Genomic DNA, 17,623 nt, shown 5'->3' with positions numbered 1-17,623 from the left:
ATGAAGAGCTTCAAGAAGTTTACATGCAGGCATACACACACACACACACACACACACACACACACACACACACACACACACACACACACACTCTCACACAGAGGCTCTGATTTCTTCATCTTGTCTTTTCTTAACATTGGTCCAGTTTGGAAAGATAAACAAAGAGTAATGAAGTTGTTGAGGTTATTTTCCCTGTACTTCCCTGTCATTTTTCCAAAGCTGAAGAAGGTGGAAGTCACCTTAGTGTGAGACAGAGAAAGGGAAACTTTGCCTTGCCTGCTTTTTAAGGCCCAGATCTAAAATGGGGAAAAGAAAACAGTAAAAAAAGAAACAAAAAATTCCATCTTATTTGGGATTTCCTATTTAAAAAAATATAATTTAAGTTAGATTAAAAAACATTGAATTCTGGTGACCTGGAAATTCTATGGATATTTTGATTTTGTATAACTTACATATCTATGAACTCATGTTTCTGTGACACCTCTTTTCTGAGGAAATGGGCTTCCTGTGTTGGCTGACTTCCCTTTACACTTAAGGCTACCCCATTTTACAAGAAGAATAATGGCAGAAATGGAATTGTTCAAGAAGCAGTTGTAATTAGGCTTCTCATAAGGGAGGGCCACATAGGACAGCTGCTCTTGCTCCAGAATGGTCCAGATCACTCTCAGTTTCCAAATGAGTTCGGCCATACAGAACTGACAAAGAGTGAAGTCACCATAGCAGAGCACAGATGGATACTGAAATGGAAAAATGCCTGTATTTTAGAGGACATGTGACTCCATCTTTGCATTTTGATTAGTTTGGTTTGGGTTTTTTTGGTAAAACTTTTCTGTACATAGGAAAATAGCCTTATCCTTACTTTATTTACAGTCATAGCACTAAAAATGCATCTGTAAATGAACTATTGTAACTGCAACAATTATCTATTAAAATGTTGGTTGCTGTGGGAACCCTGTAGAGAGATCAGTCGGTGGGATCTGATCTTGAAGTGTTCAACTGTTTTGTTGGTTCAATTTACTTACATAAGCTTTAACTGGCACATTTGAATCCATTACTCAACTTCATTACATTATTTCAGTGGATAGAACTGTGCATGTAAATGGTTCTGAGTTGCCTTCTTTATTATTTTAAATTAAATATATTTTAATAATATCATGATATATCACACAAAGTTATTTCTGCAGAGAAAATACAGGATTATGATCTCAAGTCGGAAATATCCTTGTCTGTTCTTTTCTCTTGTGCAAAAAAATGCCAGGACACTGGGAATATTGTGGTTTGTACCTTCATTTTGTTTACAAAATTGCTTTTGTATGATATTTTCATAAGTAGAAGCCAAAGGTGAACTACATAAACTCTTTTTAAACTTCTAAGTTAGCACAGTGATGTCTTGAAACACACAAGTGAAAAAAACCTGTCCCATATATCTTATTGTACAAACCTAGCAACAGCAATGTTTTATTCATCTTTAATGCATATAAAAACTGTGACAGTCACAGGCCTGTGCAATGTCTATATGTGTACTATGGAGAAAGACCAGACTCCCGGAATTCAGGGAGCAAGCCAAAATTTTCTTTCTATGTTTCCCTTTGACCTTTAAGCACACATTTTTCTTTCTATTTTGCAGTATAATATTAAGACAGTTGTAAATAAAACTGAGAGTATAATTTATTTGCTAAACTCTATATTCAATAGTTAGATGAAAACTACTGAAAGTTGTATTAATATCCTTATTTCCTCTAGAAACTTAACCAGTAATGCCCAGAGGGGGCTCAGTGAATAGTGGCTAAAATAAAATAAAACTTAGTGTTACTTCTTTTGTTTGGATACCAATTTTAGACGTTTTTAAAAAAAAAAAACAAAACTTGTTCACTAAAGAGAAAAAGCTAAAGAATGACCCTAAGAATTTTCTTTCCCTGTGGTAAACAGGTATTTTTGGTTTTTCAGATTTTACTGCCCAGTCCATTTGCTATGCTGTTACTGAGAATTACATATTTACGGACCAGAGTGATTTATGGCACTCCCTCATTAGGAGGTTCCACTGAGATTATGCTGAGTTTCAGATTCTTCTCAAATTCCAAGAAATTCACTAATAGTTTCTACCAGTCTCAAATCTCAGCAGTTAACTCCAAATCAGTACCCCACTGGCCTCTGTCTGCTACTCCTGTAATTTCAGCTCTTCAACATTCCCCTTCCCTTCTCAGCCTGAGGGAGTACCATGCATTTCACAGCAGGACCACACTAAAATGGGTGAGAAAGTAGGGTAGGCAGCCAGGAAAGGCTGATATTTAGCAGAACTGAATACATAGCCCTGGGCCTTATTTACTTAACTCTATTTACCCTTTTCTGAATACTCAATTATTAATTTCCTTCTGGACTTTCCTTTTATGATTTTGGTCCCTTGATGTAAGGGCGAATAATTACAATGAAAGCTGTTCACAGCCTCAGCCTTTTCATGATGTGACATGACCAGAAGAGATAACCTGAGAAAGTTGCAGCAATGTTCAGAAGCATGTTTCTTAGCTAAAGTATATTTTCACAGAGATCACAGAAAGCGTATTTTTGTGGTAGACTATCAAGTCTGGCAAATTTCAGCTGCAAATATTCCTAGATTAAAGGTTGTCTGCAAAACAGTCAGCTTTTTGCAGATTTATGGCACAGAAATTTTAACCTCATCAATTACATAACTCAACCCAAGATTTTAAAAGTAGAAGTGTCCAGCAACCTGAATCAATTGTCACTAATTGATGACATCTGAAAATGTTGTCATTCCTCCGCTCTCTTCATCAACTGACAAGAAAATAACCCCCTGTAGTGGGTTGACCCTGGCTGGATGCCAGGTACCCACTAAAGCTGCTTTGTCACTCCCCTCTGCAACTGGACAGAGCAGAGAAAATATAGCAAAAAGTTCCTCACTTGAGATATGTGGACTTGGAGAGATCACTTACTGATGATCACCATCATGGGCAAAACAGACTCAAAGTGGGGACATTACCTAAATTTATTGCTAACAGAATCAGAGGAGGAGAAGGAGAAGTAAACCCCCAGCCCTCCCTCCTTTCAAGTTCTACCTCCTCCACCCCAGTGCTGTGGGGAGACCAGTATTGGGGGTTACAATCAGTTGTAGTTTCTGCTGCTGCTGCTCAGGAAGAAGAGTCCTTCCCCTGATCCCTGTGGAGTTCCTCCCACAGGAGGCAGTACTTCAAGAACTTCTCCAGCATGAGTCCATCTCATGGGGAACAGCTTTTCACAAACTGCTCCAACATGGGTCACTTTTCCATGAGGTACAGGCTGCTACAGGCACAGGCTGCTACAGTGTGGGTCCCCATGGGGCCACAAGTCCTACCAGGAAAACCTGCTTCAGCATGGACTCCTCTCTCCATGGGTCAGCAGGTCCCTGTCAGGACTCTGCTCTAATGTGGGGCCCCCATGGTGTCACAGCCTTCTTAGGGATCCTCCTACTCCAGCATGGGTCTCCTCCACAGGCTGCAGGTGGATCTCTGCACCTCCATGGTCTTACATGGACTGTAGGGGTACAGCTGCTTCACTATAGTCTGCATCACAGGCTGCAGGGGAACCTCAGTTTCAGTGCCTCCTCCTTCTCCTTCCCTACTGACTTTAGTATCTGCATTGTTGTTCACATATTCTCACTTTGCTCTTGCCTTGCTACAATTTTTTTCTGCCCGCTCCTCCTTCTCCTTCCCTACTGACTTTAGTATCTGCATTGTTGTTCACATATTCTCACTTTGCTCTTGCCTTGCTGCAATTTTTTTCTGCCCGCTAACTTTTTTTTCTCCTTCTTAAATATGTTATCACAGAGGCATTACTATCATTCCTGATTGGCTTGGCCCTGGCCAGTGGCAGGTTGGTCCTTGAGCCAGCTAGCATTGGCTCTGCAGGACATGGGTGAAAATTTCTGGCAGCTTCTCACAGAAGCCACTCCTGTAGCCCCATTGCTACCAAAACCTGGCCATGCAGAGCCAATACACCCACATTGACCATAAACAGTTTCAGAATTACATTTTTTTCTTTTTTTGATATAGGGTGTAGAAGGTTTAAACAGCAGGCTGAAATCCTACCTATCTTTAAAAATTTTCATCAGATGCAAAGATGGCAGCAAAAAAGACTACTTTGGGGAGATCTATTTGGTTTCACAAATCAGCACATGTGAGAAAGACCTGCCAAAAGTAAATGAGATTTCATTTTCTTTTTGAAAGACAGGATGATCATATCTGATCAACATCTCATCTATTTACCAGAGATTTTGTCCCTTATTGTCATGATTTAGGAACGGCATTCCCACTTCCCTCCCTCCACCTGCTCCAGTGAGGGAGAAAAAAAGAAGAGATTAGTGGCTGAGACAAGAACAATTTACTGAAAACAGCAATGAGATAAGAAAAGGAGCACTAACAGCAACAATAATAATAATAACAGTGTATAAAAGAGAGGGTGTTTTACATTCAAAATGCTTGATTACCCGACAGGGCACAATTTGGAGGCAATGAACAAAATAGAAGCCCAACTCTCTCTGCACATGCTTGTTCATCCTGACCACAAGTCATGTCTCCTTTCTTTTCAGAAGTGTGAATCCGCTCTTCTGCGATGATGTGAGGTGGTATAGAATAACAACCTAGACACATCCACATGGCTTCTGTCTCCACCACCTCACAGCTACTGCAAATAATTAATCCTGCCCCTGGCCGAAACCAGGGCATTATCCACTCCTTATTCTACACCATATGCCATATCCAGCTATACGCCTTCCAGCTATATCTATCTATCGATCTATATATATCTATGTAAATATACACCAGCATAGGTATCACTTCAACAGTCAATGGCCATCTGTTTTGGTTTGAATACTTAGGCAAAATGCCAAGTATAAACCAAAGTGACAAAGACTCCCCTCTTCCCTCCCCCTGCTGAGAAAAGGGAGGGAAAAAAGTGGACACTTGCCAAGCTCCTTGGTTGGAACCAGGTAGAAACATCAAGTTTTTGTTTTGGTTTAAGTCGGCAAAATGCCAAGCACCCAACACAGAGAATCAGAGTTCTGCCCCCACTCCCCATCCCCTCCATCTGCTTCAAGGGAAAAGGGAAAGAAGAAAAAAACCCTAAAACTTAAAAAATGACAAGCCTTTTATATTTACACAGAAGAGGAAAACGTAAAAGCTAAATACAATATAAATATATAAAGGTAAGAAGAAGCAACAATAACTCCCCACTCCCACCCAATAATACAGATTCAACCACCTCAGGCCACAAAAACACCCCAAAAGACTTCCTGAGAAAACTCCCAACAAAAGATGAGAAAAAACTAATCATAAGATGTTTACATTCCTGAACCAAAACAGCTGCAAAAATAATGGTGAGCGGCAGTTAGGCCTAATCTCAGCAAAGCAGCAGCAGCACATCCTCCCAGGGCTGTGGCAATGAGTAAAAAAAGGCAGAAGCTCCTCCTCTCTCTCTTTTTATATTTGAGATGACATCAGAAGATGGTATGGAACACCACTGGCTGCTAGAAGTCAGCTGTCAGTTGGCCTGACCCAGCTTGAGTCAGCTGATAATCCAAGGCCTGTTCTAAAACTAAAGCCTAAATCTAGGCCTAAATAAACCCAGAACACCATCCCTCTGAGATGTCTGTTGAGTTCATTTAGTCCATGACCATAGGTTCTATCTGTCCTAGATGTCTTCCAGGGCAAGAGAGTTAATGTGCTGCTGGCATGTTGCAAGCTGCATCAGGAGCTCACAACTAGTGTATCTGGAGCAGTCCATACTCATTGTCCGTGGTAGTTATTGACATACAGTGGCAGTGTCATTCAGCAACCAATATTAAATATACAAGACAACAATAGACTCTTCTCACCCAAAAATCAAATCTCCTTGAGGTATACATTTTGTTTCCCCACCCCTCTGCACTATCCACAAAGTGCACCCAGGTCCTTGAGCAAAAACAGTGCCACAAATGTGTTTGCCCTTCCTTGAGGCAGAAGTCCAAACTGTCTTCTCTAACATATTTCTCATATGCATCACAGGGACTTTGTCCCCTTCTATGGCATGTTGAGGTTTTCATAGAGCAGGTCCAACTCAGTTTTTAGGGCCTCCAATGTTAACCAACCATATAGTTTTCTCTAAATGTAGATACCCATATTTGAAGGTCCCACCACCCATTGCTTTCAATGTGTTTTTAACAGTCTGTTGTACCATTTAATTTTCCCAGGGACTGGTGCGTGATAGGAAATATGATATATTCATTCAATATTGTGCTCTCTGACCCAAGTGTCTATGAGGCTAATTTTGAAATGAGTCTTTCTGTTCAACTTAATTCTTTCTGGGGTGCCATGTTGCCACATGACTTGCTTTTGAAGGCTCAAGATGGTGGTCTGAGTGGTGGCATAAGGCACAGGCCATCCAGCAGTTATTTCCACCATTGTGAGCACATAGCTCTTGCCTTGGACAGTCCATGGAAAAGTGATGAAATCAACCTGTCAGGCCTCCCTGTATTTGTATTTTAACTATTGTGCCCCATACCACAGAGGCTTTACCCACTTGGCCTGCTTGATTGCAGTGAAAGCTTCACAATTATGGATGACCTGGGAGATACTAATTGTAGTTAAGTCCACCCCTTGATTGTGAGTCCATCTGTATGTTGTATTTATTCCCTGATGACCTGAGGTATCATGGGCCCACCAAGTCAGAAATAATTAACCCTTATGTTGCCAGTCCAATCTACCCGAGACACTTTAATCTTGGCAGCTTGATCCATCTGTCCATTGTTGCAAAGTTCTTCAGTAGCCTAACTTTTGGATACGTGTGCATCGACATGACACACTTTTAAAGCCAGGATCTCTACTTTGGCAGTGATGCCTTGCCACAATTCAACAACCTGAATGAGTTTGCCTCTGTGTTGCCAGTTAGTCATTTTCCATTGGTCTAGCTACCTCCACAGGGCATTTGCTATCATCCACAACTCAGTGTAGAGGTAGAGCGCTGGCCATTCCTTTCATGCAGTGATATCTAAAGCCAATAGATTGGCCTTCAGCTCTGCAGCCTGACTTGATCTACCTTGTCCTTCCATGGCTTCTGCAACTTTCCAAGTAGGACTCCCCATAGCAGCTTTCCACTTTTGATGTATCCCTACAATATGACAGGAACCAGCAGTGAAGAGATGTGGATTTACACCTCAGTAAAAGAAGGTGTAGTTAGGGAAAAATTAAAGCAGAGGACATACACAAATCCATGAGATCTGATAGAATATAACTACTAGTGTTGAGGAGATGAACAATGACATCGCAAGTCCAGCTGAACTATCTTTGAAATGTCATGGTAATTAGAGGAGGACGGAAAGAAAAAAAAAAGTCAAGATGTACAAGGACAAGGAAACTATAGGCCTGTGAAGGTGATGGAACAAATCTTTCTGGGAACAATTTCCAAAGATATTAAAGACAAAAAAAATGATTTGGAATAGTCAGCTATCAATGGGCAAATCATGCCTAACAAACCTGCTAGCCTTCTACTAATGAATTTTTTGCTCAGTTGATGAAGGATAATCAGTGGATATCCTGGCTTTAGAAGGTTTTCAGCATCCATAACATCCTTGCTGATGAAGTGATGAAATAGGGACTAGATAAGTGGATGATGAGGTGAATTGAAAAGACCAGTTACTAGTGTTGCACCCAAGGGATCAGTATGGAGGCCAGTACTATTTAGCATTTTCTTTAACAACCTAGATGATGGAGCAGAGTGCCACTTTGCAGATGACAAAAAGTTGGAGGTAATGGATGATGCACCAGATGGTTGCACTATAATTCAGAAGGGCTTTGACAGGGTGGAGAGCTGGGCTGACAGGAATCTCATGAAGTTTGGCAAAGGAAAATGCCAAGTCCCATCTCTGGAGGAAGAAACTGCAAGCACTGACATGTACAGGCTGAGGACTGACCATCTGCTAAAGAGTTTTTCAGAAAAGACCCTGGAGGTGTAGTGGATACTTAGTGAAGCATGAGTCACCAATGTGGCCTTGTGACAAATGTGGCCCACAGCACCAAGGGCTGCCCTAGGAAGAGAACCATCAGCAGGTCAAGGGAGGTGATCCCACCCCTCTACTCAGCATTGATAAGAGCTCATCTGTTTCCAGAGTCATCGTTAAGACAAAAGTCTTGTTGGGGTTTCCACTGGTCATCTGACTGTGTGAAATAGTCCTTATTGAAACTATGAAAGTGACAGAATTGTTTTCTAAAGTAGCTTTTTGTATCATAATTTTGTAAGACAAAATACATCTATGTGAAGGAAGAAATTGCTCTCAAACATCTTCAGCTGCCTTAAGGTTCTGGATGAGGTTCCTACTTTAATCAAGTGAGGGACACAGAGATGTCAGAAATTCAGTCATTCCACCAGTTTTAGGCATCTGTCTCAGAAAGGGGTAAATCATCTATTTATACCTTTCTCTTCATGCTTGAAAAGTGAGTCTAAAAAAATAGTTAAACTATATGCACTACTTTTACATGACTAAAAATAGGTGAAATGGACTACAAACTGAGTGTCTAAATGAATGAAACTTAATTTATTGTGGGCTTTTTTGTTTGTGTGTTTTTAATAAAATGATGCAAATTCCAGTAATGTCTGAAAAAGCAACATCTGCTCATAACATTAATCTAATTATTGATCCATCCAAGTTTTTGATTTATGGTTTGGATACTACAAATAGAAGATGTAAATTAATCACAAAACCATAAAAAAATCTGATCATGTTGTCTAATTCATACTTAGTAATGTCTTTCTCAAGTATGCTTCTTTAAAAGTGTCATCTGACCAACCCCTTATTTAAAACTTCCTTCTTAAGAAATAAATAGATGTAAAAATGTGATTAATTTTGCTTTATGGAAACAACATTATAAAGTGAGGTTTAATTGAAATAATACACATTGAATAATAAGGAATCTTAGTACAGTTTTCAGTATTGTGTTTCATTAAAAAATAATATGAACTAGGGCAGATGAGTACTTTTGAAAAATTAGGTCCCAAAACCCCCCTAAATAACAAAAGATAAGGTGTCTTTCTGGGGAAGAGTTTGAGAAGGAGGCAGCAGAAATCTGTGTAAATCAAATCTTATTTAATGTCTTCAACAATGATCTGAAAGAAGCAGAAGGTAAAATATTAATGAAATGCATTGACACAAATAAATCCTGTGGACTGCCAAAAGCCAGGCAAGAATGCTAAGAGAAGTTAGAGAACATCAAACCAAAATTATGTCCATACAGTGGTATCTAAGTGTATGGTAGGAGTGTTGCCTTGTTGCCTAAGTTCCTGTGAAAATAGACACCCAGAAACAATATAAATGGAGAAAGGTAGATGGTAGACCTTTACTGAAAGCTTTCAAGGTGCACACTTGAGGTCTGTGCACACATACATGCATAGGCCCACACATGCACACAGACATGCACACATGCACCCAGACATGCACGCTCGTGACCAGGGATGTCACAGCTTTTATAACTTCTCCAGCAATTAACATATATCTATAACCAACCATGATTCTCATTTCCCTCTGTGCCCCACCCATAGAAGTCTTCAGAACTGCCCCTTGGAGAAGTTTCAGAACATCCAGGCCTCCTTCTTGTGTTTTGTCTTCATGCTATCTACAGGTGGTTTCTCACAAACAGCATGGCCTTGGCAGAGCATGAGAAAGCTCATGAATCTGTGAGAAGGAGCTTTAGTAACTTGTAATACCAACTAATACGTGAGCAACCCAGGAAAATCCATGTAACCCAAAAATCTACAAAATATATACTAAAATCCTTAGGCATTAGAAGAACAAAGTGCTCTTAGGAAGAAATTAAAAAAATGGTTGTGTATCTAGAGAAAATGGACTAATCCACAGTACAGTCAATGATATAACACTTCAAGACAGCAAAATTACTTTCTTGATAGTTTTGAACAGTGACATAGGACTACATTTGAGTTCAGTTTTTCTGTGGAAATATGTGGTCCATTCTCAACTCTTGGTAAGTCCTTGGCCATAAGAATAGTTTTCGGCAGTAGGTTTCACAGGCTATCTATGAATTTAGCTAAGAATTAATTTATTTTAAAATAGATGCTTTATAATTTTATTCAAGACCTAATTTTTATTTTGAGAAAACGTAAGCAGATCTTTCTGATCATCCTTCAAATTATCTCTTTTGAATTGAAATGATATTCAATAGTTGGGGCTCAGTTGTTTTTTGGAAAAGAAATTGATATTACAAAATATTTCTACCATTTGTGAAACCCTGTTTACAACAGAAAAGGGCAGTTGCCTCTTCCCAGAAGAAGGAAAAACAGGAGTTAAAAAAGAGGTGGAGCAAGGCTCATGGGACAAATTCATCAAATAAGCCGATAGTGTCACAAAAAATCCTTAAAAACAACTATTCTATTAGTACATCCAAGCAAATCTCTGAAGAACCCATCTCCCTTCCCAATATCTATAGTGTTAGATATTTTGGAAGAAAAGTGAAACAAAGACATGAATTTTCTTTATCTCAAACTCCTGCTATAGCTGTCTTTGAAAGTACAACATTTCTAGATTATATATTTACAGTAGGATGCTGGTAATATAAGGCAAAGAGATAAGAACACAAGACAAACAATCAAGTGACTCCCCCAAGCTGATCTAGTACAGAAAAAAAAAACCAAAAATAAAGTACCAAAAAGCCACACTGCACACTGACTTATTTCATTGTTGATATACCAAAACTGAAATTATGCAAGCAGACAACACATGTGGGACAGGTCTGAGAGGAGGAACTTGGAAGCGAAGCCCTGTAAGAGCTTGCCAAGCCTCTCTCCATCATCTTCCAACAGTCCTGGCTCTCTGGGGAGGTCCAGATGACTGGAAGTTGGTGAATGTCAGCCCAATCCACAAAAAGGGCTGCAAGCAGGACCCTGGCAACTACAGGCCAGTCAGCCTGACCTCGGTGCCTGGCAGGGTTATGGAGCAGATCATCCTGAGTGCAAACACACAGCACCTTCAGGATGAACAAGGGATTATACCCAGCCAGCATGGGTTTAGGAGGGGCAGGTCCTGTCTGACCAACCTGATCTCTTTCTACGATCAGGTGACCCACCTGGTGGATGAGGGGAAGGCTGTGGATGTGGTCTATCTGGACTTCAGCAAGGCCTTTGACACTGTCTCCCATAAAATACTCCTGGAAAAACTGGTAGCCCATGGCTTGGACCCTCTGCTGGATTAGGAGCTGGCTGGAGGGCTGGGCCCAGAGAGTACTGGTGAATGGAGCTGCATCCAGCGGTGGCCGGTCACTAGTGGTGTTCCCCAGGGGTCAGTGTTGGGTCCAGTCCTGTTTAACATCCTTATTGATGATTTAGATGAGGGGCTTGAGACCATCATCATCAAATTTGCTGATGACACCAAGTTGGGAGGGAGTGTCAACCTGCTGGAAGGCAGGAGGGCTCTGCAGAGGGATCTGGATAGACTTGAGAGATGGGCCGATTCCACTGGGATGAAGTTCAATAAGGCCAAGTGCCGGGTCCTGCATTTTGGCCACAACAACTTCTTGCAGTGCTTTTGTATTGTATTCAGTTCTGGGCCCCTCAGTTCAGGAAAGATATTGAGGTGCTGGAGCAGGTCCAGAGAAGAGCAACAAGGCTGTTGAAGGGACTGGAGCACAAGTCCTATGGGCAGTGGCTGAGGGAGCTGGAGTTGTTTAGTCTGGAGAAGAGGAGGCTTAGAGGTGACCTCATCACTCTCTATAACTACCTGAAGGGACGTTATAGCAGGTGGGGGTTGGTCTCTTCTCCCAGGCAGTCAGCAATAGGACAAGGGGGCACAGGCTTAAGCTCTGCCAGGGGAAATTTAAGTTGGATATCAGAAAAAATTCTTTCCAGAGAGAGTAACCAGGCATTGGAATGGCCTGCCCAGAGAGGTGGTGGATTCACCATCCCTGGCAGTTTTTAAACTGAGATTGGACATGGCACTGAGTGCCATGATCTAGCAAACAGACTGGAGTTAGACCAAGGGTTGGACCTGATGATCTCAGAGGTGTTTTCCAACCCAGTCAATTCTATGATTCTATGATATGTAGAATGGCCTTTCTTTGTCCCATTTCAGCAGCTTTCTTCATCCTGGTAGCCATAACCTTCCTTTTCTTCATTCTTTCTCCACATTACAAATTTCTTCTTGCCTGTGTTCAGAGCAGATCCTGTAGTCTGTCTTGTGTCTGGTGGGTGCCTGGAAAAGGAAGAAATGTAGGGCAGTGACAAATGATGGGCCAAGTCCTGGTACAAGAGGCTTGGATGTCTTGCATTATATTGGTACAGAGGCTGTAATGATAATGTAACAAATATGGATGCGAGTTGAATTTTTATTAATAAATGCTATTGACACTTTATGGTTTACTTGCTCTCTGGAGTCCCTGCCTGCAAGAAAACATACAGCCTGACCTCTCTCCCTTTCACAGAGCTTGCCGGCAGATTGTATACTTTGCTATAGTCTAATTTACTAACAGGAAATATTCATTTTAACTTAATATTTTTCAATATCTGTGGCAATTTGAAGAGCAAACTGAGCCACTACGGCAACCAAAGATCAAAGGTGCTGAATAGCGACCAGCATTCATTGTGCATTCACTTTGCATGAGCTTACCAGGATTTGCCTCCTTTTTCTATTGTGTACTTCTATGCACTCCTTTAAGCAATAAGACTTCCTCAATATGAAATGGGACGTTTTACAACATGAAAAGGGCACACACTAGTACTTGCTTCAAAACTGACTTTCAAAGAATTTATGATAATCTGGGCTAATGCTACCCAGAAACTGTCAGACCCCATGCTTCCTAGGAAATTTACGTCAGCACTGATACCTGACAAAAAAAGAGATGAATTAAAGAGAACCACACTCCTGACACTTCTTGCTTTGAAATCTGAGAGAAATTACATAAAATTGAACACTCAAATCAGGTGGTGACATAAAAATAAAATTCTCTAGACCTAAGTGGGGCAAAACTGGTGGAGAAAATAGCCACCTTCTGTATTAGGCTCTTTTTCCAAATCATCCTCTGTGGTCTATATCTTCATGGAACTTGAAGGCTTACTTTGCCTCATCCTTTCTCTCTGTCCCAAGGACTGAGACCTGGCTTTGTGCACCTTGTGCCCCATCAAGTTATTTTTCATTGAGTAACTGGTAACATATTACTAAGAAAATTCTTGTATAAACAATATATTAAAAATTATCAGAAATTACTATGTGAATTTTCTGCTTATAACTACAAAACTGAACAATCCAAGCAAAGGACCAGTGATCATTTAGACAAAATGAATGCCTTATGTACTTCTGAACCGCATTGTACTAGAATGCATGATTTTGATGTTTATGAGCTACTTGTGTTTAGATGGATCAGTCAATCTTTCCCTGATCAATCTATATGTTCATCTACAAAAAGATCTATAGTTGGAACCTATACAGCATTGTACTATTGATGGTATTATATATTATTGGTTTTGCATGTTGCATTTTACCTGACAATCCCTGCTGGAAATTTCTGATGTCAGAACAGTGCCGTCTCCACAATGAAATGTCCATTTCGTTAGATGCAGATCTTGTATTTGTGGTTATATCTCCAAGGTAGTAGGTTTTTCTTCTGTTTTCTTGCATGTTTCTTTAATGACTATATAGTAATGAAGTGGGTGAGTTGTTAATGTACTGATTTAATTAGAAGCTCTGATTAGTGTGCGTGTGTGTGTGTGTCAACCACTGAAATAGTTAAACTGACTGCTTTTCATATATGGTTTATACTGGCTCTGAAGACTTTAAATACATTTACTGGCAAGCTACTGTAGTAGACACATGGTGGGGGGGTGTCAGCTTTTAATTGTAACTGTCTTGCAGAGTGGTGTTGTTTTAATATCCTGTATAGATTTTTATGTAATACACTTACTTGCAGGCAGCCTGAAGCAAGAATCAATTCTGTGAAGGATTCTTCTTTTGTTAAAAGCCAATCTTGTTTTAATGATGCATGAAGAAATATTCGAGCATTGACATTTTTCTGTCAGGTTTCTTTTGAAAAATCAATTAAGATAATACTGCTTTGACCTAGTTATCTAGTTAATGCTTATTAGGAATGTAATATGATTTACTGTCAGCATAATAATTTTTGTATCTTATCCCATTAGCTTGTGCATATTTCAAAGTGTATTACACAATGGTCACTTCTTAAAATGTAATGTAGCAGAATACATTAATTAGATTGACTGGGATCATTAGACAGAAACTATCCCATTGGCTCTTTGTATCAAATTTGTATATCATCCCTATCAAGTTAGTTCATTGTTTACTTTTCTGAGAAGTGTCTCTGAGTAACTGTAATATACAAAAAAAATCTTTTAATTGGACAAAACCTCTTTGTTTAATGTCTACCTTTTTGTTTTGTTCTGTTTTTAATTTCTATCTCTTCCTGGTTTAAGCATACTATTAACACATGAGCACCAAATAAATAAAACTTAAGTGAGGTTTTTTTAAATCAAAAAGGACATAAAAGAATCCAGGTAGATACATGAGAGGACTGACAGAGGAGCACCAAAACTCCAGTGAAGCACTCAGTTTGGTAGGTTTTGAAAAATTAAAATGATTAGTCTATTTATTTTCTTTTTGCATTTCATCTGCTTACTGTTAATGAAAAGGTCAATAAAGGAGTTGGCTTACTGTGGCATTAGTGAGGAACTATTGATTTCTATTCATTTAGTGGTCAATGTTAACCAAGAACAAAACTCTTTTAACCTTGTTAAGTAGAACAGAAATTAAATCTTCCTATCACTTTCAGAGTAGTGGTCTATCTTAGAACAATACTGCAGTTAGACATTTTTGCAAATTTTGTTGCATCATACCAATGGTCTCTCTGAAGTGAAGAGAGTGAGAAGGAAAGATGACTCACCATTTTGTAGATCTTAATGAAAGAAATACCTTCATTTGGCAAGAGCCAGTAATAATGTTTCTCATCTCATGAAAGGATATTTTTCTTAGTCAAAAATAAACATTTATTTGTCAGGTAACTTTAACTGAAGAACACTAATGATCCATACCTCCGCATTATAATCATAATGTGTTTTTCTTCTGGCAAAGATTCACTTTTAATTTCATGTGTTTGGCTGAGTTTTACTTTTATTTTCCTGCTAAAAACACAGCAGTAGTAATGAAAAAATAGCCATGTTAAGAAAAGCAGGAAAAAGTAGATATTAATTTTCTTAAAACTGACTGTTTTTTGCAGGCAGTAGATACATTCAAAGGAAAAGAAAAGCAACTGATTATGAATATATACATTTCAATCCCAAGGAGATGTTTCAAACTAGTTAACCCAAAGGATAATTGCCTGGACACATATTATTATCACTGGAATGAAAATGGATTCATAAGGTGTACTTTCTTTTTTTTTTCTTAAAATAGAATAAGCCCACGCCCCCCTCCCCCCCCCCCCCCAAAAAAAAGGAAAAAAACCCACAAACCACAATCAAAAAATCCCAGTCCAAAACTTACCTGCATATTTTGCCTTTTATCGATTTCCTGAATTTCATATTATTTCTCTACATTCCCTTTCCACTGAGTCAGAGTAGCCAAGGCCACCGTATTGCTGTCATACATCATTTGAAATGCACCACTGTAACATTTGCACTCTAACAAAAGCCATGATGTTGCATAGATTGACATGATGAATATGTGCTCAAAGTTTCTAAAAGAATTTGATCTCCTTTCCTCAAACTTTTATATAAAATAGAAGAGGATGCAAATGGAGAAATGCTTTCTCCATATGAGGAATTCCCTAATTTAACTTAGACTTGTATGTCCTTAAGCTTGTTGTAGATATCAGCAAACCTTTTTTTCTGCATGTCATTAGAAATTTCAACAGTCTGGAAGATTTTAGACAGCTAAATATACATAATTTATCTTAAGCCTGTGAATATATTGCTCTGAACAAGATGGCATCTTGAAATCTGATAATGGTAAGATGGGTCCTGACTTTCCTTGGATAAATGTAGTGTATTCAAGAAATAAATAAAGAAATAAGAAATTAGTCAGGATACAGGATTTTAAGATTGGCATTGTTTACAAGCCACAAAGGAAGTAGGGAGAAAAGAATATCCTGATGCTATCAGTTATTCTTATTTGTGTGTAAACTCTGATATTAGGATTCATTTTTGAGGATGTCACTTTTTAGCTCCTAATTAATTGCAATGACAGCGCTGTGTGCGTCTGTTTATAGGAAAGATGCTGTTGTGGCTGAGGTTTTAATTATATTAAATATTAATCATGGATTGAAATTGGAAACCTTAAATTATTGTTTAATGATCAATGATCAAACACATAATCAAGATAAAGAAAATTAGGATGGCAGACAGCAACATCACAATTTGAATTTTACATTATTAGTCTTCTGCCTAACTAGGCAGTTTTCTTGAGTATCTGAACTGTTTTGCCTTTTAACTGTGCTTGCAGTTGCTATAGTGATGGCATAATTTCGTAATGGTCTAAAATGACACTGGCATAGATACTGACAGATAGGAATTAATTCACTAACAAGTAATTATGTAGCGAAATGTTGACTGCCATGCAGAAGGTGCACTGTGACACATTTACTGTTTTTCAGGGATGGCAGTAACATTAGCGTTGGTCATTAGTGGTAGACATCTCCGTACAGTGTTGGATACAGACTTATATGCAGACCTATTTAGTTACCTGTGTGACAGCCTTGTTCAGGACACCAGAAACAGCTGTCCTAGCCTGTATGAGCCAAAATAATTAGGCCTGTCATCTTCTCGCTCTGATTTCCCCTTCAACCTGCTCCACAAAATGCAAATATTTTGCTTTCATTGTCACATTCACCTTGACATGGATATTGCTTTGGCGCATAACTGGATGAGATGACTCAGAATTTGCATTGTTCATTCTAATAAATTTGCTTCCCCTCTACTGCATGGCAGGACCCATCAGATAAAGTCTCCCAGAGTGTCATCAATCAACATCGCTGACAGACGGCTTTTGCCTTCATTTGTTACATAGGAGAACATGCTTAATTATTTGTCCTGTAATTAGTTGGGAAAATGTCAGGAAATGTCAACTCTCTGTTCACTCTGGAAGGGCTCTGCTTGAAAGCCACAATGACTGAAGTGTCATTAATGCTGCCTAACAAGACGAGGATCAGCTGGGGAAAAGTGAAAGCTTCTAAAAAAGTAATCATGGTGAGTTAAGGAAAACTGCAAATCAGCACCAATAATAAGATGTGAATCCTATTAGCAAACACTTGTATTTTTCATCTGCTACTCCTCACAATAAAAATACAGGGAAAAAAGTCAAGGAACAAATACAGTGGGCTCATATAATTTCTGTCACATATTCATTGGCATTTTCTTCACTGATCATGCTTAATACATTACTGTAGGTAGTATCTAATATTTAATTTTCAGATTTGAGACACATTTTTACATTTATCCAGCAGTATAATATGCATTGGATATGTGAAGGTAAATATTTTTATATTAAACAAGGAGTGTAAGATTAATTAAACCTGAAAATTTGTTTTCTGAATTTTAAGCTGATAAGCAGAGTAGGCATTAGCTTTAATTTTAGCAACAGAAGTAAAAAAAAAAA

This window comes from Pithys albifrons, chromosome 4, assembly GCF_047495875.1.
Source record: "Pithys albifrons albifrons isolate INPA30051 chromosome 4, PitAlb_v1, whole genome shotgun sequence".
Taxonomy (NCBI): Eukaryota; Metazoa; Chordata; class Aves; order Passeriformes; family Thamnophilidae; genus Pithys; species Pithys albifrons.
Note: the sequence above shows the minus strand (reverse complement) of the source record.